Here is a 23625-nt window from a genome sequence, read left to right as displayed (position 1 = left end):
AACGAATCAGTTCTGTGACCTGACTTTTATAGGTCCCAGGGGCTTTGCGTCCCTCTGGGCGGACCCTCTCTAAACCTGCAATCAATTGGGTCTCTTCCCAATCGATTGATTTGAATTTCCCCAATAACGGGGCCGTTCCTCGATCACCGGGCGGTTCCTTACACCTTATTGGTTTCCTTTGTCTTAGACTCCTCTGGCGCCGGAATGTCTGACCTTCAATAGAATGTTTCAATTGCAGTTAACTGTTGTGTCCATTGTCCCTGGGAATCACCGTGAATCGCTCACTTAATATGCGCAGCTCGTCAGTTACAATTCTATCTGGTTTCTGTTGCAGCTAGAATACAGGGGATTCTGCAAACTGCTTGTTTCTTTGCCAATGTCCATTTTTCCCTGTAATCTTTGCGTTCTTCCATTTTGTGTGAGGAAGTGGCCAACCCAGGTGGCTACACCATGAAATTAGAGCCAGCTAAAGTGAACTGGCAAATTGGGCTATGGGATAGTTCAATAGAGATGAAGCGGCAGACATTTAAGGAGGTATTTCAGAATACACAAACAAGGTGCATTGCAACGAAAAAGAAAACATTCCATCTGTAGTTAACTGAAAAAGTTAAAGATAGTATAAAAAAGCATATAATTGTGCCAAAAATAGGTGGCAGGTCAGAAGATTGGACAACATATAATAAACAGCAAAGAATGACTAAAATATTAATAAGGAAAGAAAAACTAGTGTACAAGAGGGAGCTAGCCAGAAATATAAAGACAGATAGTAAGTGTTCCATAGCTATTTTTAAATAAGGAATTAACAAAGTGAGCATTGTTCCTTCAGAAATTGAGTATGGGGAATTAGTAATTGAAAATAAGGAGATGGCAGATAAGTTGAACAGATATTTTGCATCAATCTTCGCTATGAAATAACATCGCAGAAATAGCTGTCAATCACGAAATTGGAGGAAGGGAGGAACTTGAGAAAATTACAATCACCAGAGATGTGGAGCTGAGCAAATATTTGGAGCGCAGGTTGACAAGTTGCTGAGTCCTGATGGACTTCATCCTTGGACCTTAAAAGAAGAAACTGGTTAGATAGTTGATGTGTTTGTTTTAATTTTCCAAAATTCATTAGATTCGGATAACTCCTTTATCCAAAAAGGGAGGAAGACAGAAAGCAGGAACCAAAAGCCAGTTAGCTTAACATCCGTTATAGGCAAAATGTTAGAAGCTATTATTAAAGACGTTATGGCAAGGCACTTGGAAAAATTCAAGGTAATGAGGCAGTCAACATGGTTTTGTGAGAGGGAAATTATTTTTGACAAATTTATTGGAGATCATTGAAGAAGCAACATTTGCTGTGGGGAAAGGGAAACGTGTGGATGTACTGTACTTAGATCTCCAGAAGGCATTTGATAAGGTGCCTTATCAAAGGTTATTGTGAAAAATAAAATCTCATGGTATAGGGGATTGGCATGGATAGAAGACTGGCGAAGTAACAGGAAACAGAGAATAGGCATAAATGGGTCATTTTCTGCTTGGCAAGATGCAATGAGTGGTGTGCTACAAGGATCAGTGCTGGGACCTCAACTTTCTACAATTTATATAAATGGCTTGAATGAATGGATTAAAAGTATGGTTGCTAAATTTACTGATGACGCAAAACGTACCAGATTCGCCAGGTCCGAGATTGACACTCAGGAGGCCGAAAAGCTGCAGCTGTGTAAAAACAATTCACTCCCCACACACATACACCCCAGCCAATAAGATGGCAGCAAGACATGTGGCAACACGGTTAAAGATGCCAAATTGGAGACCCTGCTGGACGCCGTGGAGGAGAGGCAGGCGACCATATACCCCAGCCCTGGAAGAGGCTGCCAGACGGCGCCATTCACCATGCCTGGGTGCAGGTGCCAGAGGCCACCAGCGTCATGGCCAGTGTAATAAACTCCAATTGGCTTTATTGGTTGGCCAATTGGAGTATGAGCTCCCTCAATGATAGCTCATTGAGGGGGCCCATATAATCACCTGTGTAGGCTTTGTGAGCCAGTCTTGAATTGACTGGACTGCTAGCAGCACTGTTTGTAGCTGCTCCTGTAATATCGTTATTGTAAATACATATTGGTGTGGTGACGGAACTCCTGCCTCCCAGTGGCGACGAGGTAAACTACGAATTTTGCGGAGACCAGCTGCCGCACTCGGAGGGTAAGCCTTGCCATTGTAAAAATGCCGTTTTTTGGGAGGTTAGAGGCATTCGACCCGGCTATTGAGGACCGGTCCCAGTATGTGGAGAGAATGTGTTACTTCTTCCGGGCAAATGATATACTGACGGACGAAAGGAGACGGCTTATCCTGCTGTCAGCGTGCGGACCCTCCGCTTTCGCCATTATACGTAGTCTGACTTATCCTGATGCGCCGGACACGAAAACTTTCCAAGAAGTAACGGAATTGGTGAAAGAGCACTACGACCCAAAACCACCCCTCATTTTGCGTAGGTACAGATTCTACACAGCGAAGCGGGAAGACAGGGAGTCAGTCACAAATTTCTTGACCCGCCTGAGAAGGCTGGCAGAAAAATGTGAGTTCGGCCCGACGCTAAATGAAATGCTTCGGGACCGGTTAGTGTGTGGTATAAACAACCTCACAATACAGAAACGCCTGTTGGTGGAAACGGAGCTAGACTGCAGGCAGGCGTTACAGCTCGCACTGTCCCTAGAAAAGGCAGCAAGTGGGGCGCAGGAACTACAGGGCACGCCAATGGAGGTAGATACCTGTGAGAGGGACTACCACAACGAGTCCTGCTACCAGATAGCCGCTCTCAGGAAAAACCTGAGGAATAGAGGGAAAAAGGAAAACCCCAGAACTGCCCCCAAGTTTGCCAGGACTAACTGGAGACAGAGGGAAGTACCGGCTGAGGCTCCCCCAAGAGAGAAGGAGCGTTTCTGGCACCAGACAGAGTGGGGTAACAACGACAGAAACCCTAGAAGGAGGTGGCAAAAGAGGAATAGCAGGTGGAGATGCAGGGAAGTACACAACCTAGACACCCCATCCTCCTCCGAAGGGGAACAATTATATAGTATTACAACGAAGAAAGCAGAACCCATTAGGATTACCCCACGGGTGAACGGGCGGCCGACAATAATGGAAATAGACACGGGTGCGGCCGTATCAGTAATGGGAGTGGCAGCATTTAGAAAAATCAAAGATGGACTCCAGCCACTAATCCTTACAAAAACATCGACAAAACTTAAAACCTACACGGGGGAACCCCTGGAAGTTCTAGGCATGGCTCATGTACCTGTGGAATATGAGAAACAATTGCTCAGATTACCGTTGACGATAGTAGAGGGCTCCGGACCGAGCTTAATTGGACGGAACTGGCTGAAAGACCTAAAATTAGTTTGGATGAAAATTTTCCAGAGTGGAAGCGAGCAGTTGAGTGGAGTACTCCAAAAATACCCGGAGGTCTTCCAGGAAGGTTTGGAGGAAATCATAGGCGCCAAAGCAACTTTGCACGTAGACCCAGAAGCCCTGCCGAAATTTTGTACGGCCAGGCCTGTACCTTTTACATTAAGAAAGAAAGTAGATGACGAAATAGAAAGGTTACGGCGCGACGGCATTATCAGACCAGTACAATTCTCGGAATGGGCAGCGCCGGTGGTACCAATTTTGAAGCCAGACGGCTCGATACGTCTCTGTGGAGATTTCAAACAGACAGTAAACAAATACGCACTGCTGGACAAATACCCAATCCCGAAAATAGACGACCTATATGCCAAATTGGCAGGTGGGCTTTTGTTCACGAAACTAGACATGAGCCACGCCTACCTGCAGTTAAAACTGGACAAGGGCTCCCAGAAGTTCACTACGATCAACACCCTGAAGGGCCTTTTTCGTTATACTAGGCTACCTTCCGGAGTGTCACCAGCCTGCGCTATATTCCAGCGTACGATGGAAAATATTCTGCAGGGACTACCGCAGGTGGCGATTTATTTGGACGATGTCTTAATCACGGGTAGGACAAACAGGGAACACTTAAGGAACCTGGAGGAAGTGCTCAGGCATTTCACAAAGGCAGGCGTACGGCTAAAAAGGGAAAAATGTGTTTTTCTGGCCCCACAAGTAACGTACCTGGGATATAAAGTAGACGAGTCAGGCTTACATCCATTAGAAGACAGAGTAAGGGCAATAAAAGAAACCCCAGCTCCCACCACGGTCCAGGAGTTACGATCATTTCTAGGGTTGGTAACCTATTATGGAAAATTTATTGAAAATAGGGCATCCATCCTAGAACCCCGCCACCAGCTACTAAAAAGGGACAAGAATGGAAATGGTCCACCCGCCAAAACCAAGCATTTAGGGAAATTAAGGAACAGCTGTCATCCGAAAATGTCCTAGAGCATTATGACCCAAGGAAGGAGTTGGAGGTCACTTGTGATGCATTCCCATACGGGGTAGGAGCCGTCTTATCGCATAGAGGAAGGAATGGGGAAGAACGGCCAATAGCCTACGCTTCGAGGACCTTGGCGATGGCTGAGAGGAAGTACGCCCAAATCGAGAAGGAATGACTGGCGGTGATATTCGCAGTAAAAAAATTTCACCAGTATCTGTACGGGCGGAAATTCACCATAGTGACGGACCATAAGCCGTTATTAGGGTTATTAAAAGAAGACAAGTCAATACCCCCGATTGCATCAGCTAGAATCCAACGCTGGGCGTTGCTACTGGCAGCGTATAGATACGTTCTGGCGCACAGACCGGGAACGCGAGTAGCACATGCAGATGCTTTGAGCAGACTTCCCTCCCGGACACTCCGCCACAAATACCAAAAGTAGAGGAGACAGTAATGACTCTAAATTTTTTGGACACCCTACCAGTAGACGCACAACATATTCGGTTGTGGACGCAAAAAGACCCAGTTTTAGCCAAGATGAAGCATTTACTGCTAACAGGGGAACTGGAAAGAACAGTGGAGCCCCAGATGCACCCATACTGGAGCAGAAGGGACCAAATAACCGTAGAAGACGGTATCCTATTATGGGGAGCCCGGGTAATCGTCCCAGCTCAGGGCCGTCAGGCAATCTTAACTGAGTTACATCACGGACACCCAGGGGTGTCTAAAATGAAGATGCTAGCTCGAAGCTACGTTTGGTGGCCAGGTTTGGACACAGACATAGCAGCCTTGGTACGTCGGTGCCAGGAGTGCCAACAGGGGCAAAGAGTGCCACCAGCGGCGCCATTGCACCCGTGGGAATGGCCAGGCAGACCATGGACCCGCCTGCATATTGACCATGCCGGCCCTTTCATGGGCTCAATGTTTTTGGTGATAGTGGACGCCGACTCCAAATGGTTGTACGTCCACCGGGTAAACAAGGCAAGCACAGCATTGACAATTGAAAAGCTCAGGGCCTCGTTTGCAACACATGGACTTCCGGAGGTATTGGTGTCGGACAACAGAACGGCATTCACAAGTGGGGAATTTGGAAAATTCCTGAAGGGAAACGGAGTCCGTCACATCAAAACGGCCCCTTACCATCCAGCGACCAACGGCCTGGCAGAGAGAGCGGTCCAGACACTTAAAGCGGGACTCAAGAAGCAGCTGGCAGCGTCAATAGACACAAAGCTCTCCCGCTGGCTGTTTGATTACAGGACCACACCGCATTCCACAACGGGCATACCGCCAGCTGAACTCTTAATGGGAAGGCGGCTGCGAACGAGGCTGAGTCTCCTTTTCCCAAATTTAACGGGAAAAGTGGAGAAACATCAGGAGGCCCAACGCAGGGGGCATGATAATAGTTGGCAGCAGAGACATTTCCAGGTGGGGGCACCGGTTTGGGTCAAGAATTATGGGAATGGACCAACGTGGGTCAAAGCCACGGTAGAGTCCCAAACAGGGGCCATATCCTATGAGGTTTCAATAGGAGGTAAGGTGCTGAAGAAACACCTAGACCAAATATGGGCAGCGGAACCACACCTGGAGGCAGGTGAAGCAGGACCGCCTCAAGCTGGGATAGCCCAGACGGAAAGGATACCCACACCCCAGCCCCGAGCAATTTCTCCAGACCCCGTCATCCAGTCATCAGAGTCGGAGATGGACACACTTGACGAGGCCGCCGCGACACCTCTCCCCGAGGAGGAGGAAGAACAACTTCCAAGGAGGTCGTCAAGGAAAAGACGGGTACCTATACGGTACACCCCGCCCACTTCGGAGAACGACCCGGCGGACGACACACAGGTGACAGACCCAGACATGAGGAGCAGGAAGAAGCTCAGAGGAATGCCAGCTGGCAGGAATTCCTCGGACCTTGGGGGGGAGGGGTGTAATGAGCTCCAATTGGCTTTATTGGTTGGCCAATTGGAGTACGAGCTCCCTCAATGATAGCTCATTGAGGGGGCCCATATAATCACCTGTGTAGGCTTTGCGAGCCAGTCTTGAGTTGACTGGACTGCTAGCAGCACTGTTTGTAGCTGCTCGTGTAATATCGTTATTGTAAATAAATATTGGTGTGGTGATGGAACTCCTGCCTCCCGTGGATTACTACAGCCAGCACCATCCTGATCGGCTAGCAGTGCAGGATGAAACTGCACAACCATCTCAGAGTGGCCAGAGTGAATAAGCAGCACTGTGCCCCTGGCACCAACACCCGCGACCACACCTCACTCCCCCAGGAGAAGGCCTCCCATAACCGCCGGGAGGCGCAGGAGACTGGAGGGGGAATGTGGGATCTGCGGCCCCTCACCGTGGCTGAGCAGAGGGCACTGGCATGGTTGGTGGGAAAGGAAGGGTGTTCGGATGGAGATTGGCCACGGGTGAGGAAGTGAGAATGAGCTGAGCAGTGATGTGGAGAGCAGCACGGAATACAGCCTTCGGCAAGAGACCCAAGCCACCCCGGAGCTCAAGTCCGGGGATGATACCGATTTCCCGTCACAGCTGACTCCAACACCCTCCACCTGAAAAGGCTGCTGGTGCTCACACCCAGTTGCTCCGGTACATCAGGTAGAGGTGGGAACACTAAAGAGATGGGAGGTTGGAGGGGAAGCCGACCCCAGGAACAATCTTCCTTCCAGACAGTCCCATATATTGTGGAAATGCAGATCCAGGGTGTATATGAGGGGGTGTCAGCAAGCATGCAGCAGCTGCAGGTGGAGTTGGAGGAATCCAACGTGTGCAAAAGCAGGAGGTGGTGCCGACCATGCCTGCCACCCAGGCCAACACCACAAGAGTGGTGTCCACGGTGGAGGCATTGGGGGCGAGGGTTTTGGCTACGAAGCAGCAAGTCCAAGGCCTGGGGCATTCTGTGCAGGCCCTGTCTGAGGTCCAGGACAGGGTTGCCAACTCACAGGCAGCCATGTGCCAGAGCCACCTGGACATTGTAACGGCGCTTCTGAATGTGACTCAGTCACAGCAGGCCATGGCTTCAAATTTCGGCCTCATTTTCCAGGCGCTGGCCGATAAGGCACAAACATAGAGGGAGGTGGCCCAGTCCCAGAAGGAGATGGCACAGTCAATGGGTGATTGACTGGGCGCAGCCCCAGGTGGCGATGGTCCACTCCCTGTGCTCCACAACCATGAGCATGCAGACCTTGGTCGAGACCAGAATGGGCCTCCAGAACTAGCAGCGCCAGGTGGTGGGAGAGCCTCAGGGATTAGCTCTGCTCATACCCACCCCACGGAATAGCCCGGAGGCCATCGGGCACCTCGAGGGAGGAGGAGATGGTGGAGCCCCTGCCGGTAACTCTCACAGGGGAGGTGCCGGAACACCTCTGAATGACTTCTCCTGTCCCTGGCCGATCACATGGCCAACAAGCAGAACTGAACGCACTACGCCACCTGGGACACCCGAGCAGCAGCTGGGCCCATTCAGGCCCGGTCACCCCAGAAGACGGCTGCCATCAGGGACCCAGGTCGCAGGGTAGGAATCAGAGCATGCCGCCTCCACTTCTAATGTATTGTCTGGGGATCCACCTCGACGTAAGTAATGTTAGGGCTTGTAAGGCCAGAAAGTTAGACATATTTAAGTTGTCACAGAGCAGGGCGCAATATAGCGATAGGGCCTAGGGCACAAATCTGTGTATATTTGTGCACATTAAACACCTGTTAACACTGTTACAACCTGACTCGGTGCTGTGTCAGATGGGTTTGAGTGGTGGGCTGGCCGGGGAAGGGGGGTGGCAGAGAAATGGGAGGACATCGTGAGTGGCCGGAGCTCCACACACACCCCTCCATACACTCCCAGAGCGGTCCTGGCACCTGAACCAGGAGGCTGAAGCACCGCTCGATCACGCCCCTGGTCGGCGTGTGGGCATTGTTGTAGCGGGTCTCTGCGTTGGTCTGTGGCCTCCGGATTAGTGCATCAGCCAAAACCACAGTGGGTAACCCCCATCACCCAGGAGCCAACCCCCCAGTCGGGGGAGCATCTCGAACATGTCAGGAATCGTCGAGTGCCAGGATGAAGGCATTGTGCACACTCCCGGGGTACTGGGCACAGACGTGTATGATGTGAATTGGATGGTCACAAATCAGCTGCACATTCATCGAGTTGAATCCTTTTTGGTTTGTGTTCAGCAGCCTGTTATCCGCAGGTGCGCCTTCGGGGACATGCATTCCGTTGATCACCCCCTGGAACTGGGGCATCCCGTCGATGGCGGCGAACCCCGCCGCCTGTGCAGTGCGGTGGGCTCGGTCCACATGGAAAGTAATGTATTGATCCACCAGGTCATATAGGGCCTCTGTGACGGCGCAAATCCACCAATGCACCAAGCTCTGTGAGATCCCGACAGGTCTCCACTTGCCACCTGGAATGCCCCATAGCGTAAACGTTCAGGGTGATCATCCCCTTGACGGATACCAGGCATGGGTATCAGCATTGACGCATTCACCGAGGCATATGAGAAAGTGGGCCTCAGACTAAACATCCGGAAAACAATGGTTCTCTACCAGCCAACTCCTGTCACACAAAACTGCCCCTGACCATCAGCATCCACGGTGAGTCCTTGGACAATGTAGATTGTTTCCCATACCTCGGGAGCCACCTCTTGGTGTGAACTGACATTGACGATGAAATCCAACATCGACTCTAACTCAATAGTGCAGCCTTCGGACACCTGAGCAACATGGGGCGGGATTCTCTATTGGCTGATGCCGAAAGCAGGAAATGCTATTGGGCGGAGAATAGGTTCCGGCACCATAATTGCGGCGAGCGGCAATTTCCTGTCAAATCGTAATTCTCCGTCACCTCGACAGTGGCGTCAATGCGGTCCGGAACATCATTTGCATATCATTCATGGGTTGGACCTGGTATTTTGTGGGGCCCCTGGGATTCTCTGCTTCCAATGGGCCAAGTTACCAAAGGCGTGGTTCACTTGTGCTTTTAAAAATTGTGAAACCGGCTGCTGAGTGAGAGAGAGGGGGCATAGAAAGTGCCCAAAATCACCATAGTTTGTAATAGTAGTGACCCATTGGTTGTATGGGAATGCTCCAGCACATCCAATGCCATCTTGTTGGCTGGGATAGATGTGTAGGGATTGTAATGTGTATGTGCAGCTGCAGCTTATCAGCCTCCCGAGTATCAATCATGGACCCAGTGAATCCCACACTGATTTTCATTGGAATTGATAGTGTTCCACGTGGCGCTGGTTTCAGCCCCTCCACAGTCGCTGAAACAGGTTCGGCGCCAGTTTTGCTGTCGTGAACATCCATGAAAATGTGCCACATCAACGCAGTCTCAGAAATGGAGAATCCAGTCCAAAGTATTCAAAGACCGAGACCTCAAATCCAGCACCAAGCTCATGGTCTGCAGAGAAGCCATGTTCCCCGCCCTCCTGTATGCATCAGCAACATGGGCAATGTACACCTCAAATCCCTGGAGAGATATCACCAACGTTGCCTGTGCAAAATCCTGCACATCCACTGGGAGGATAAGCATACCAACGTGAGCATCCTCTCCTTAGCCAATATCCCCAGTGTCGAGGCATTGGTAATGCTCAACCAGCTGCGATGCCCGTTAGCCCGACACAAGTCATCCGAAACAAGCTCGCAATGGCAAGCAATCACTAGGAGGGCAGAGGAAACGCTACAAGGACGTTCTGAAAGCCTGCCTAAATAAGCCTCCCCATCGACACGTGGGAATCGCTTGCTTTAGAATGCACAAACAGACGAAGCATCCGCGAAGGTGCCAATCACCTCAAATGTCGCATGGTGGAGCATGCAGCGGCCAAACGCAAAGAGTGGAAAGAGTGAAAAGAATCGAGCCACTTCAAAAACCATCTGCCAAACCTGTGGCCACGTCTGTGAATCCAGGATTGGACTATTCAGTCACCTCCCCAGAGTAGAAGCAAGTCATCCTTGACCCTGAGGGACGGCCCAAGAAGGAGATGAGTAGATATTACACATTTAGAATGAGCCTTGGATAGTTGCTGCAAGGCAACCTGTAGATGGTACACACTGCTGCCACTCTGTCACTGTGGTGGGTGGAGTGAATGTTTAAGGTGTTGGATGCTTTCCAGTCCAGTAACCTCTTCTCTTCTCTTCGTTACTTACGAAGGGAATTAAGCCACAAGATTCCACGGTGAAGAGGTCTTGTAGCACAATTTTAGCATCCCTACCTCTAGTCCAGAAGCTCCAGATTTAAGTTCCACACCAGGATTTCCTGGCCACAGGTGTGTTCAGAATGTACTTCACCAGACTGATAATCAGCCAGGAATCCTGTCACCACCTCCCCGCTATTGCCGTGAAGAGTAAAAACCGTGCGTGAAGATACACTAAAGAATTCCAGTGGTTTAAGCAAACAGAAGAAATTTAACTGTGCAAGAGCCAACAAAGCAAACAGTCAATACTATCTATCTTAGAATCTAACATGTGAAACTTAGAAGCGATAAACATGAATTAACAGGCACCTTTTGGTTGAATGCAGCACAAGCTGCACACAAAGTGTCAGAAGCAACCAAGACAGGTTCCCTGAATTTATCACCAGCAAGAGCAGCTCCTTGCAGATTTGGGGCATCATTTTGAATGGCAGACCTGATTTCTCCACATTTCAGGCTCTCCCCCCTTTACCGTCCACACTTCTCTAGGTCCCTGGAACCTTCACCTCACTTGGCAAGACCCCCCCCACCCCCGGGCCCAATATTGGCAGTGCCAACCTGGCTCCTGGGCACCTTTGCACTGCCAGATTAGCAACCTGGCAGTGGCAGTGTCACTGAAGCACCCTGACAGTGCCATGTGGCATTGCCAGGTGCCAGGCTGGTAGTGCCAAGGTTCCCAGGTGCTGGGGGAGTGACAGGGTACCACACTATTCTGTCCCCAACCACATGAAGGTCTCTAAAGGCCTGCAAGGCCTCCCCTCCCCCTCTGAGGTGATGTTACGCCAGGTCCACATTTGTGGAAACCAGTGGTAAATAGCGCTCAATTCGAGGTCTCGCAGGTGTGGTGTTGACTCCTGGGCACCGGGCAAGATCCAGGTCATGGTGGGCAGAGCGAGTTGGGTGACTTGCAATCGGCCTGGCGCTCGGCATGGAGCCCTTTGTGTGGCTCTGGTGCAATTCACCCATTAGTGCTGGATGCACGACAGGCACAACACAGTTGCTGAATTGCGCCCCCTATCTTCCTTATGAGGGGTTTCAGCTCCTCTCCTTCAAAAAGCCAGTCAAATCGCTCGCCAATAGCAGATGTGTTCCATCTGAGTTCCATGGGTACAATCCTCACCAGAAAACACACTATTCCAGATCTTTCTTAGATCTGCTCACAGATCCAGCCCCCTTATTTTGCAGTTGAACTGATCAACGTCTGAGATTGCATCCCACAATGTTAGCTAGGCTAGGCTCCTCTGGCATTTATACACAGGCATGGTCCCAGCTCCTCTGTGACCCAGCCAGTAATAACTACTGTTCACCTTCCAGATGTCAATCAGACAACTGACATCCCGTACCAGCCTCCCCGGACAGGCGCCGGAATGTGGCGACTAGGGGCTTTTCACAGTAACTTCATTGAAGCCTACTCGTGACAATAAGCGATTTTCATTTTCATTTTCATGTCATTTGCGTGGATTTCCTCCAGGTGCTCCAGTTTCCTCCCACAGTCCAAAGATGTGCAAGTTAGGTGGATTGGCCATGCTAAATTGCCCTTAGGTCCAAAATTGGATGGGGTTGGATGGGGTTAGTGGGTTATGAGGATAGTGTGGCGGTGTGGGATTGGGTAGAGTGCTCTTTCCATGAGCTGGCACAGACTCGATGGGCTGAATGGCCTCCTTCTGCACTGTAAATTCTGGGGAATCTGCCGATAATGACTGTTGGGGCAGGGGAGAGTCCGAATGCCTCCGAGATGTGGCCTGTGTGCCATTCGACTGCATCACTGATTGGGGAACCCTTTAAAGATGACGACGGCTTCCACAGAACGTGGGAGCCATTCATGCAATTGTTCCGGGGCCTGTTTGTGGCCAACGAACAAGAGGAAGAATAGTCGGGTGGCCAAGAATCAGGGGAAAATGGACGGGAATCGGGGGAAGGTAGCCGGGGGGGGGGGGGGGGGGGGGGGCGCTACGGGTTCGTTGTGGGGGTTTGTTCGCATGGTTTTACGCTTATTTATTTTTCTTGTTAATTTATTGTTTTTGTATTGGAGGGGAGGGGTTACTGTTTTTCTCTGTTGTGATAAAAATTTGTTGTTGAAAACTTGAATAAAAATTATTCCAAAAAAAAAGGAAGGACAAAGCCGCAAGTGACAGTCTGATGGCAAGCTGAGGCCCAAAACCAAATTGTAAACAAATGCCTACAAACATGTGCCTCGGCCATATTGGGGAATGTAAAATATGTATGCCGGTTAAAGGGGGCGGCCACAGTTGTTATTATGAAGATGCTTACCTGTAAATATACATGTCAATTTTTGCGTGTTTTTTTTTCTAATAATTTGCAATTTGTTGGATATAAAATATGAAAACTCAATAAAAAACATTTCCAAAAAAAAAGAAGATGGCGCCCTGATCTAATTAAAGCCAGATCCCAGCTCTGAGACACTCACCTTTCCAGAGTGACGGAGTAAACTATCCCCACTCACAACTCTTTTTCTAAGAGACTTAAGGTTCCATGAGAAATCCCGCCAACTACATCAGCGGGATTCATTCCCACTTTTCTCACCGGGATTTTCTCTGTGCCATTTCTTGCTAATGTTCCGCCTTTATGTTATCTTTAAGTTCAACTGAATTTCATCAGGTACTGCGTACGGCCTTTTCAGTTGCACAGTGAGTGAATGAATGTTCTATCATGATTTTTTTAAAGAACTCCTATTATTGTTTATCTTGAACTACTTTGGAGACATTATAGTCAGAATTATTGATCAGGTACTAAGGCCAGGATTCTCCGATCCGAGTTCGCGCTGCCAGTGAGAACGGAGAATTTGGCGCTCAGCTAAAATTCCATTCATTGCAGTGGGTTCGGAGAATCCTGCCGGCACGATCCGTCAGAGAATTCTGGCCGAAAGCTCAGTTCTAAAATATATCACCAGATTGTCACTTAAAAATAAGTACTCATAAGTACTCAATATTAATTTGCACATGAATAAATGCATTCATTCTTCTGTAGGACTGCAAAATATCATGAAGAAGTTTGGTAATAGGCATATGCTTGTTTTTTTGGAATTTGGCAGATACTACATCTAGAAACTGATGTTTTAGATTTTCTGGTCCATCGAATAGAAGATGAATTGTTCCTAAGAGAGGAAAGAATCATCTGCCCTCGAAAAAAGGATAAGGTTAAAAATAAATAAGCAGTAAAAATGCTTCCTTTTAGGGAGTGATGTTTGGTGTCAGCAAAACACATCCAAAGACATAACAGATTTTAAAGTTTAAAGATCAATTTAACATGAGTGGCTTCACAATGCCCCCATCTGGATTCTAAGCCCTGTCAAGCACAGCAGGTAATTTTAAACATATTGTAGGGAATTCTCGTATGTAAAGGGAGTATAAGTGGTATGTGTGAAAATATGACAAAGTGGTTTTTGGTGGATGGAAAACTTCCTGTTTATGACAAGACAAATCAAGCTATTTTTCACACTATAAGAGTTTAATGGATTCAATGAGTGTTTCAGGCAAACAAAAAACCTGATTGATCAATGGCTTCTTATTATGAGCCAAGCACCTAAAATTATTGAAAACATTTTGTTTAATTGCCATGAATCCAATTATGCTTTGATAACTACTTTGCTGTCCAAATTGTAAGACATCATATAAGAGTGTTTTATTGATACAATCCCTCTGATTAGGCCACAAACAACAGGGGCAGCACGGTGGCATACTGATTAGCACTGCTGCCTCACAGCGCCAGGGACCCAAGTTTAATTCCGATCTTGGCTGACTGTCTGTATAGAGTTTGTACCTTCTCCCTGTGTTTGCGTGGGTTTCCTCCAGGTGCTCCGGTTTCCTCCCACAGTCCAAAGATGTACAGGTCAGGTGAATTGGCCATGCTAAATTGGCCCTTAATGTCCAAAAAGGTTAGGTGGGACTAGGGAGGGGGAGTGGGCCTCGGTTGGTGCTCTTTCAGAGGGTTGGTGCAAACTCAATGGGGCCAAATAGTCTCCTTCAGCACTGCCGTGATTCTAACTGGCAAACATCTACTTTATCTAATTAAATGCTCTTAATATAGATATGTATATTGAACATAGCAGAGGACAACTGCGATCCAAAAATTCAAAGGATAAAGCAAAATAAACAATTCATTTTCTTTTTGGTATATGTAAAGGATATATTTGCTGCAGATTATATTTACATGCATGTTTATATATTACCCCCAACTACATGAGCCCTTATCTTGTGCCTTATCCTTTTGTATGCCACCTTATCAAATGCCACTTAGAACTACAAGTATACTACATCTACTGATTCCTCTTTATCTGCTCTACAAGTTACAGCCTGAAACAGGAATCTTGAACTGAAACAAAGCCAATTGTGTAAGTTTGAAAGGAGAGCTGGCTGTGCTTGATTGGGAAAATAGACGGAAAGATATTGTGGTAAGTAAACGGTGGGAGACATTTAATGAAACAGTTCAAAATGTTCTACAAAAATATTTCTCATTGAAAAGCAAAAACTCAACAAGAAAGACCCATCTGTGGCTCATGAAGAAGGTTAAGGATAATGTTAGATTAAAAGAAGAGACATTATTTTTCCGCCCCGCCCGCGCAAGTTTGCCACTAGTGAGACGGACAATGGAAACATCCATTGACCTCGGGCAGGATTCTCCGGTCACTGGGCGGACATGGCCGCAGAATCCCACCAAATGTTATATAGTATAATTATTCTGTTATAATACAGATGATAGCACACATCAAGGAAGGGGCCATAGTAATTCTGCTCAGTTATTTAGTTTGGTAAATACATAGCCCATGTGTTCATGTCACATTAACTGCTAACTCTTGCCAAGCCCTCAGGTACCCTTGAGGTAGAGTTTCCATTTCAGGCACAGTTGGTAAACTGAGCCCAAAATGCATTCATAACTGCTGGTTAAGTTACAGTTTAAATTTCGGATAACATTCATTTGCATAATCACTAACTTAAAATCTTCCAATTTTCTATTCTGAGAACCAGTGCAATACGGCAGGGTTATAAAACATAATTGTTTATTTTCCTCCTTCCATTAAAATGTATTCCTTTGGTGTGATTAAGAGGGGTAATCTGGGGCTGGATTCTCTGACCCCCCACCAGGCCGGAGAATTGGCGGGGGGGGGGGGGGGGGGGGGGGGCGTGAATCCCGCCCCCGTTGTCTCCCAAAGTCTCCGGCACCAGAGATTCGGCGAGGGCGGGAATCGTGCTGCGTCTGTCGGCACACCCCCCCCCCCCGGCGATTCTCCGGCCCGCGATGGGCTGAAGTCCCGCTGCTGTAATGCCGGTCCCACCGGCGTGAATCAAAACACCTCCCTTACCGGCGGGACTGGCAGCACTCTGGGAGCCTGGGGGGGGGGGGGGGGGGGGGGGGGAGGCGCGGGGCGATTCGGCCCCCGGGGGGGCACTCTTTTCCTTCCGCGTTGGCCATAGCCTTCACGATGGCCGACGTGGAAGTGACCCCCTCCCCTGCGGATGCGCGGGAATGACGTCTGGCGAAGTCCCTTTGGCCCCGGCTGCCGTGGCGCCAAAGGCCTTTCCCGCCGGCCGGCGGGGCGCCAACCACTCCGGCGCGGGCCTAGCCCCTCAATGTTAGGGCTTGGCCCCTAAAGGTGCGGAGAAATCAGCACCTTTGGGGCGGCCCGACGTCAGAGTGGTTCACGCCACTCCATCCCGCCGGGACCCCCCGCCCCGGCGGGTAGGGGAGAATCCAGTCCCTGATGTAGTTTTATTAATGCAGATTGAGATGGGTTTTGCATCAAAACTAAGCACATTTAATACGAATTTCTAATCATCCATCTGATACCAAAGAAAAATCACTAAACACTATGCCTAACCATTTAACAGTTTAGTTGGTAAGTTAAATATTTTTGATATGAGGAAAACGTCTACTAGCTGCCTATTAGCTGTCAGTTTGTGTGCCTGAGAAAATGAGCACAAGCCTTTTGGCTGCGGTTTGACCCTGAAATATTGGGCAGGAATTTCCAGTTCTGCCAGCTGCAGGCATCATTGCAAGCAGGGTGCGAACATTTGGAGAGCATCTCCAAAATGTTCTGTTCTGCCCACAGCAATGTGTGCCTCGGTTTAGCTCAGTTGGCTGGACAGCTGCTTCACGATGCAGAATGAGGCCAAGAGCACAGGTTCAATTCCCGTACTGGCTGAGGTTATTCATGAAGGCCCGCCCTCTCAACCTTGCCTCTTGCCTGAGGCTTGGTGATCCTCAGGGTAAATAAGCACCTGTCAGTTCCCTCCCTCAAAGGGGAAAGCAGGCTATGGTCACCTGGGACTGTAGCAACTTTACAGAGTTGGAACTGGAAAGTCCCGCCATTGCATCTTAAATCAGCAGGGGAAATTGGAGAAAATGACATTAAAGGTAGTTTTGAGTCTAACCCAATTGCATAAAAAAATGCCATGATTGTGAGTGCTAGTTTGGTTGCTGTCACCCAGATTGGGTATGTGGTGGGAAAAATTGTACAGCTATTTACCTATAGTGTACTTCACCTACATCATGAGAGACCAGGCGAAGACTCTTGGAGTTAAGAACAAGGCCTTTATTACAGTTATAACTGGGCCTTTTGGCGTATGCAGCTCGTCACACCAGACAACTCAGCTTCCCACCTGTACAGACAGTCATACTTCACATTAAGTTACAGAAATTCGCGAATACCAATCACCATTGGTATATTCAATCATGTTCAATCATAACTATCCATTAGGTTTACATCATGCATAGTACATGAGGATAATTAACCAATCACATCAAAAGCCCACATGCTTAATTAAACCGTCCAATCAGTACAAAGGCTGTTTGTTGCCTTGCAATTATTGATATCTGGTGTGTGCCTATCAATCACTCCTCCCTGCCGTTATCGGCAGAAATCCTGAAGCCAGAGCAACTCGTAGTTTGTCCCACATTGTTATACAGACCTTGAGAGTTAGCACTTGGCAAGTTCCTGCCTGAGAGTTGGCCCCACTGACAGATTGTGCCCTTGTGGTGTCTTTTTACAAATTGGCAGCTTGTCTCTCATAGTCAGAACTGAGGATGTTAACTTCTCCAGTAAATAATGAAACTAGAGTTTTTAAACTGCATGCAGTATAATATCTAAAAATACCCTCTTCAGTGCGGATATAGGGTGGGATTCTCCACCCTTCTGCGTGCTGAAACAGAGGCGGCCCACAGATTGGCCAGCGGTGGGGTCATCGGTCCCACTGTTGTTAATGAGGGTTCCTGTTATTCGCACCCTCCGCTGCCGCCGGAGAACCCGCAGTGGGGGGAGCCATTGGTGGGACCAGAACCTCCCGCCTGCAGGAACAGCTAGAAATCCCACCATACAAGTGTAAATGACTGGAAGTTCTACCATTATCCACAATGTCTCTTTTTTACATTGGTCATGCATACCATAAGGCCTCAGAACAAGGCTAAAACTTACAATTGAAAACGTAGGTGCATTCGCGTCTTCAAAAGGCTTCACATATAAAAGCTCTGTAGTAAAATCCAGTGGTATGGTGCATGGTCAATTACTTACAGCCATTAGAGACTGAAATATCATTTACTGTATATGCTCGTTTAAGTTGCAAGAAGTATGACAAAATGGCCCATGATACAAAGAAGAGATTCAAACTGGGAGAGGATTCCTTAGGGACGCCACCCTGGACAACCTTGCCTGTAAAAGCACAAGAGACATGCAAATTGAGGCCTGCTCCAGGCTGTCGGCTATGGATATTAAATTCTTGTGCATTACCATCTGCTGGTTTAGCACACGGCTAAATCGCTGGCTTTGAAAGCAAACCAGCAGCACGGTTCAATTCCCGTACCAGCCTCCCCGAACAGGGGCTGGAATGTGGCGACTAAGGGCTTTTCACAGTAACTTCATTGAAGCCTACTTGTGACAATAAGTGATTTTCATTTTCTCATTTCCATCCTTCTCACATAGATAGACACAGAATCAGAAACAGTGAGCAAAGTTTAGATTCTGTGACATGAAATCTATTGAAGGATGGGTGGGAAGTTACTGGTTGCTAGCAGGTTTGTGGAATGCAATTGCAAGGTGACATTGGGCAGCTGCCTTTCAATCATATTGCTAGTCAAAAGAAAAGAAGACTGAGGCACATTTTAATTGTTTTATACACCTATAGATAACGTATTGGTGGACAATGTAGATAATGTCTATCCTAGACTGGAAAAGGCACAACCAAAAGCACCGAAAACACAGGGAAATTTGCTCAACATCGCTTATCAGTCCTAGGTTTGCTATATGCATCATTATATCATGTATCACTGTCTTCATGGTTGTTCCTAGGTCTCTGTTCCGTAGAGAAATCAGGTCAAGTACATAGGTGATCCAAAAGAGAGAAATAAATGTACAAACCTACCCACAAAGCAACCTTTAACTTTTCAACGTTGTGTTTCTTCACATGATTCTGTAATTAATTAAATGCTGATCTAGTGAAGTGCCCCTCTCCCCATCCCCCCACCCACCAACTAAATAAGGTGTGAATTTCATAAGATCATATGCAATAGGAGCAGGCCAAAGGCTATGTGATACCCCACCCCTCCCCCGCCACCCCCAATCCGAGCTGCTCCTCCATTCAAGGTCGTGGCAAGTCCGATTTGGCTTTGTACATTCCTACCTGCTCATTCATTAAGTCTTGACTCCCTTGTCAATCAAAAACCAGTCTAACTCAGCCTTGAACATATTCAATGAGCCAGCCTCCACTGCTCTCTGGAGTAGAGAATTCCAAATGCTGATGATTGTCCGAGAAATCAAATTCCTCCTCATCTCCGTCTCGCATAAAACCTTAAACTCAGCAAATTAGGAAGCTTCACTTGACTTTGGGGAACAAATAAACACATTAGAGACCCGTTACTTTTGAAACTCTGCCCCCTAGTTCTAGGTTCTCCTGTGAGGGGAAACATTCGTTCAGCATCTACCCCGTAAAGCTCACTCAGAATATCCAATAAAATAAGCTGTCGTTCTTCTGAAGTCTAATGGCTACAGGCCCAACCTGCTCAACATTTCTTCAGAAGACAATCCTTTCATCACAGGGATCATCACTAGGGAACCTTCCCTGAACTGCTTCCAATGCAAATATGCGCCTCCTAAGTAAGGAACCTAGTCATCTAGATACAGTCTCACCAGCGTTCTGTACAGTTGTAGCAATACTTCCCTAATTTAAACTCCATCATCAATGCAATAGGCGGGAACATTCCATTTGTCTTTCTAATTATCTGCTCAACCTACATGCTAGATTCTTGTGATTCACGTGTGATCTCTTGAATCTCTGTGCACTGCAATATTCTACTTTTCTGTTCTCATTTTCCCACATTATATGCCATCAGCCGGAGTTTTTCCAATTCACTTAACCTATCTATATCCCTTTGCAGACTCATCCTCATAAATTGCTTTCCTGCTATCCTTTTTTATTGTCAGCATACTTGGCTACAGTGCATTTTGTTTCTTTATCCAAGTCATAGATTATACATAGTTGATGCCCCAGCATTGATCCCTGTGGCACCCCAATAGTTTAATACACTACATCTACTGGTGCCCCTTTATCCACCCTGCTTCTTACATCCTCAAGGAACGCTAATAAATTTGTCATACATGATTTCCCTTTCATAACACCATGTGGTTTAGCACAGTGGGCTAAGACAGCTGGCTTGTAATGCAGGACAAAACCAGCAGGGCGGGTTCAATCCCCGTACCAGCCTCCCCGAACAGGTGCCGGAATGTGGCGACTAGGGGCTTTTCACAGTAACTTCATTGAAGCCTACGTGTGACAATAAGTGATTATTATTATTATGAACATCCACCTGGGTGTTCCCTGCATGAAAGCTGGCCATTCCATCACACGGTCACACTGAACACTTGGGAAGGTGGAGGTGGGGACGGGGTTGTGGGTGAGTGGGGTGGAGAGGGATGCGGGTGGGGCCGGGTACCACCGAGGTGCACAGTGGCTGGCCTGGGTGCCCACCTCCAAAGGCCGAACATCCACCCCCCCCCTCCCCACCACCCCCTTTGCAGCCAGCCCAGCCCATCCCATCCCTCACACCGTTCCAACAGAGCTCCAAGACAGGTGTTTGTGAACAGGTGTTTATTGTGAACAGGTGAACATGTATCTACATGTTTGTGTCCTAGCCCCTATCGCTATCCTATGCTGCATTCGTGCCAACTTAACTGGTGTCTACCTTTCTGGCCTCACAGGCCCTAACACTGCATCTAGGTATATCGTCAAATGCTTCATCAGGGCAGGAGGCGGCCTGCTATGATTCCCACCCTCTAACCTAGGTCCCCTTTGGCAGCTGTCCTCTAGAGCAACCAGGCCTGGACGGGCCCGGCAGTCTCTCGGTTATCCCACCCAGTTCTACCTGCTGCCCATCGAATACGCCAGGATCAGGAGATGGGCTGTGCTGTTTGAGATGTTGTGGTGTTCCAGTTCCAGCACCATATAGTGGTACAGGCTTCACCACCTCGCCAACATCATAAAGATTATTATTATTACCTCCTCCTCCCTCAGGGTGCCCAATGACCCCAGGCCATGTCCCGGGAAAATCTCCGGTGACTCCCCACTACCCGGCGCTGCCAGTACTGGAGGCCTGCTCTCATTTCGGCCAGGGTCTTGTTGATCGCCGCCATGGAGCACAGGGACTGAGCCACCTCCGTCTGAGATTGTGCCACGTACCCTTTGATTGGCTCAGGTCAGCCAGCGTGGGGGCAATGCTGTTGATGCCCGCAGCTATGACCCGTTGTGACTGGGCCAAGCTCTGGAGCACCTGGTAAATAGCTTCCTGTGACAGGGCTGTCCTGTCATGTGCCTCAGCCACTGTCCACACAGAGTGCCCCAGGCCTTGGACATCCTGACCCATGGCCGATAACATTGCCTCCAAGCCCTGCACTGCGGATGCCACCCGTGCAGTGTTAGCCTGGTGGCAAGCAGATTCGGCACCGCCTCCAGCTCCTGCAGATGGCTGGAGTCTTCCAACTGCATCTGCTGCATAGTTGCCATGTAGTCGCAGGGCTCTGTGTCTGCATCTCCAGTATTGATTCCAGAAACCCGATGGCAACTAGTCCCTGGGGCAGGCCCACCCTCTGACCGCCCATCCCTCACCCCCCCTCAGAAGTTCCTACCTCCACCTGATGTACCGTTACATGTGTGTGTGGTGCACACCAGATAGTGCTCCAGGAGCCTATTCACTAAAGTACCCAATCGAGGGGAGTGCCTCTGGGATATGGAGAATGTTGGCGACAGCTGTGATGGAAAGTAGGTGTTGTCCCCGGCAGGTGCCCTCGGGTGTCGAGGGTTTGCGTTTGGGGGCTCACTTCGCTGTCCGGTGCAGCCTCTTGCCTCCACGTGTCCTAGAGTTGTGGCCGGGCACGCGGGACATCAGAAGGGCCCACCTCATCGCCAAGTAAGCCTGCAAGATACGAGAAATGATGCATGGTTGGATCGTGGGCTGGGGTGGTGGAGGGATGGTGTGGTGGGTTGGGGGAGGTGATGTGATGTGGGGGAGGTGGCATGGTGTGAGGTGTGGAGGTGGCGGGGTGGTGGTGTGGGGGTTGTGCCATAGGGACACTGCAATTCAGCGGGGCTTCACTTTGTTCCCCGATGCCGACCTCCGTCTTATCGGCTGCCCATTCTCCAGGCCCACCGACCAGATATAGGGACACCGTCCTGCAACGGTAAGAGGCTGCTGGTCCGGCGGGTCCCCTTCAGACTTGTCCCTCTCTCCGTATAGTTTTGCGTTACCTTCTCCTGGGTGGGGGAGACATAAAATGCACAGTGTTAGGCAGTCGGACACGGGCAGCAGAGGGAGTGGGCAGCTGGTGAACTTTGTGAACAGGGCACCCGGCCATGGAGTGCAGTATAGGTCCTGACATGTGGTGCAGGATGGGGTGGGAGCAGGCTGCCGGTGTGAGATTCAGTCCCCTCCCCTCCCTGGGTTGGAGGGTGCAGTTACAGGTGTGTGGGATGGGGATTGGTGCCAGGGGTATGGCTACTCACCTCCCCTGAGGAGGTCCTGCAGCTTTTTCCAGCAGTGCTGGCCAGTTCTGGACCCAGGGTTCTCACAGCCTCTATCACCTGCGCCCAGGCCTGGTATACGATGGCGAGTGGCAGCCTCATTCCCACCTCGGGGTAGAGGATGCCCCTACTCTCCTCCACGGTGTCCAGCAGATCAGGGTCTCATGCTCTGCATCTGCGAAATGGGTTGCCGCACTTCGGGTTGCCACCTTGTTCGATGGGATGTGTGTGGGTGCAGGGAGTGGGGTGCTTACATGCAGACACCGTTTTTCATTGGAATTGCTCTCCAATTGCAATTCAGCGGGGCCTCACTTTGTTCCCCGATGCCGACCTCCGTCTTGTCGACTGCCCACTCTCCAGGCCCACCGACCAGATCCAGGGACACCGTTCTGCAACGGTGAGAGGCCGCTGGTCTGGCTGGTCCCCTGTGCCCCTGTCAGCACCACCTGGTCACCTTAGCAGTGTCAGGGTGTCAGGCTGGAAATGCCACGGGGTCCAGGTGGCCCCAGCAGTGCCAGGGAACCACCCTACCCAGAGAGCCTCCAATCCCCTGGGAGACCCCCAAAGTGCCATTCCATCTGGTGCCCACTTCTGGTGAACAGTGCTCATCCAAGATCTCTGAGGCAAAGGAGAGTGATCCCCCGTCTCATGTAACTCGGGAATCTGCACATTTATGTGAGACTAGCTGTCTTGCTTTAATATGCAGATTTGCCTAAAAGTGATCCCGCCCACAGTGAGCAGGATTTACATTGCAACATCTCGCAAGGTCGCTCCGAGTTCCCGAATCACTGACTACATTGGAGTTGTCCGAGGAGTTTGGACTTCTGATGGGCAATTGACCTGCATGTAGAACGCTCCAAAGCTCTGAGATTGAGCCAGAGACTTTGGATGGTTCCAACTCACTTACTGGAATAATTTCCCAGGAAAGGTTGCGAAGGATTAAAACCAGTTCTAATGCCTGGATAACTTTCCTAAAGGGCCCTGACGCACCACTGGACCCCTCCCCAACTATGCCCCAGCCAAAGTAACCCCCTGA

Source organism: Scyliorhinus canicula, chromosome 6 (assembly GCF_902713615.1).
Source record: "Scyliorhinus canicula chromosome 6, sScyCan1.1, whole genome shotgun sequence".
Taxonomy (NCBI): Eukaryota; Metazoa; Chordata; class Chondrichthyes; order Carcharhiniformes; family Scyliorhinidae; genus Scyliorhinus; species Scyliorhinus canicula.
Note: the sequence above shows the minus strand (reverse complement) of the source record.